Below are 2659 nucleotides of genomic sequence, written 5' to 3'. Positions count from 1 at the left end.
GATAGGAAGGAAATGTAATTGGTTTCCCAAAGTTGACAGACCTTCTGTGAAGGTGTGAAGTAAACTCATCTGCATGTTATTGGCAGAAGTGTGTCACCCTGGTCTCAGGGCTCCAGTCACACCCCTTTTCTCTATCTGCCTTCCCACTGCTATGATCCCTAACAACTATCCTGAGGCCTATCTCTAAATTTAAGGATTTCAGTGAAATCTTGGAATCATAAGTTTTTGTTTTACATTTCTATTCTATTGCCTTTTACCTGAAAGTTACCCTAAATTGTGGTTGCATTCTTATCCTTGTCTTAAAGATCTTATTTGTAACGTGAGCATGGAATTGAGAGTTTTGTGAAAGTTGAAAATTATTTTTCTTAGGGAGAAAAATTTTTCCTAAACCAACCCGTTCTCCAAGTGTAGTAATGATCTATATAAGAACTTTATCTTTGAGTACTTGACTGTTTTTTTTTTTCTTCTTTGCTGCCTTACCCACAGTTCTTAACTCTGCCTAACTTTGCAACGTGCAGTTTTTAACTTACCAGATTTTGTATTGCTGAGGGTGGTTTGCGTTTTCCTCCTACAATGTAAAAGCTGTAGTCTGTTTTAAAGAGCATAGTGCTCAGGAAGCAACCTCTTATCTTACTGTTTGCTTTGAGGCACAGATAGGTGAAGTAAGTCGCCCAAGGTCACTCAGCTGGTGAGCGTGGACCTAGGCTGGGGTTAGGACCCCAAGACCACCACATGTAGAGTGGCAGTCCCCAGCCCAGCCCCAGGAATTGGGTGAGGTGCCCTTGCTGTGGACTCGCACGGTGTCCCACGTGGTCCCTATTTAACACATGCTCCTGGAGTTGTCACTGCATCTGCAGATGTTTCCTGCGACTGTCCCCCCTACAGGAAGGACCCAGATCTGTCTCTTCAGTGTTGTATCTCATGGCCTTGCACTTACCAGGCAAGTGGCAAATTGAACGAATCAATGATGACATAGGTGGAAAGAAACAAAAGAGGAAGATTAGATCATTAATTAGATAAAGGAAAGAAACTTGACATTTGTTGGGCACCTGCTTGTGCCAGCTGTTTTATCTTCTTTTCCTTCACTTATTCCTCACAACGGAGCCAACAGTCAAGCGCGGTAATTCCATTTTACAGATAGACAAAACTGAGGCCCAGAGAGGTTAGGAGTTTGCCGAACATTGGTATGTCTCCAAAGCCTGAGTTCTTCCCAGTATTTTGGAGTTTTTCAAATTATAAATAACTGGGATTTCCTGGGAGACAGAAACACTCGTAGGGCGGTGCAGAGGGTGGTGAACAGGCCGTTTTTCTCAGGGTCTGACTAGTGGGATCTGCAGGTGTGTGGCCAGTGGGTACTGAATGCTGTCGCTGGTGCTCAGGACATCCAGAGTTTTCTTTACCTCTCAGGCCCTGTGACTGCTGTGTCTTTGGAGGTGGTTTTCCAAATTTGCTGGAAATTGAACCTAAAAGCCCGGTTTGTAGGTAGTCACTTGTCCCCCCGAGCAGGTGGCAGTTTCTGCAGTGTGTAGAAAGCTTGCTGCTTTATTTCTCCACTGCTGCTGCTGCTATAGTCAGGGCTTGACACAGGAGAGAGAGTATGTGTGTGTTTTCTGTGTTTATGGAACTCCCTGGTCTGTAAAGGGGTGTGGCCTCCATTAGCAGGAGGGCACCCCTGGGAGCAGGCCACCTGGGGGGCTTAAGAGGATATGGCCATGACCTCCGTGGCCTGGGAGGAGCTCTAACTAGCTAGTGACCTTACGTGTATTTACCTTCTCCACAAGTGAGAGAACAGTAGGCCTCTCTGGACACTTGAGCCCTCTTCTTAATTACTTTTTAGAATGTTTCTCTGCACTACTGGTTTAAATGTGGACCCTTTTTATCCATCAAAAGGCAGGGGCTTTCGGAAAGATGCCAGTTAATAATTATGATGGAAAAATAAGTGGTTTCTTGGACAGAGGGATCTGGTGGTAGCAGGATGACCTCAAAGAGTGACATCTAGGTCCTAAAGCATGCCTTTTGGACACTTTCATCGCCCGTGGGGAGTTAAGACTGCGGGAGGACGGTGTGGTGCATTTGGGTGGCAGCTGCCATGTGTCTGCGAGCAGAACCTGCTGCCAGAGGGCTGCATTTTCAGTGGAACTTCATGGCGTGTCACTGGGCATCTGCCTGTGGCCAGTGGAGCAGGGATTGCAGGGGTTTTGACCAGAGTTGGCCATGTGCTCATTAATGGTCCCCTGGCTTGGAAGGAGGGTCTGTCCCTTTAAGACAGTCCTCCTTTGTATGCGCTGATGGAACCCATTTCAGCTCTGGGTTTCTGCGGACTGTTAAAATCTGCAAAGCAACATTTAAATAAATAAATAAATGAAAGCTTCCCTTGTGTGGCTTTTCTATTCACAGCAGAGCACAATGGCCCCTGTTGTTCTCCTTACTTTAATCCCCTTCATTAAATTGGAACCCTGGAAAGAGACGGTGAGGGGGCTGATGGTGAATGTCCCCTGACTGCCAGCCGGACACCTTGCAGATTAACCTTCGCAGGCATGGATCCCCGGGCCTCTCTGGCCGTGGGCGAGGAGGGCGGGTGGGTGGTGTGTTGGGGTGGCTCCCCCTCTGATCGTCTCCATTGTGCTCAGGCTGGTGGCAGGGACAGCCTGCTGCCCTC

General features: G+C 47.5%; 1 protein-coding gene across 1 annotated transcript in view; it reads left to right on the top strand.

Annotated features, from left to right (window-relative positions):
- The window catches only part of CYTH1 (cytohesin 1), a 74122-nt gene that overhangs the window by 35437 nt on the left and 36026 nt on the right, over positions 1–2659 (top strand). The window lies entirely within an intron of this gene.

The sequence above is a fragment of the Propithecus coquereli genome, unplaced genomic scaffold (genome assembly GCF_000956105.1).
Source record: "Propithecus coquereli isolate 6110/MARCELLA unplaced genomic scaffold, Pcoq_1.0 Scaffold706, whole genome shotgun sequence".
Taxonomy (NCBI): domain Eukaryota; kingdom Metazoa; phylum Chordata; class Mammalia; order Primates; family Indriidae; genus Propithecus; species Propithecus coquereli.
Note: the sequence above shows the minus strand (reverse complement) of the source record. Positions and strands in the feature narration are given on the sequence as shown.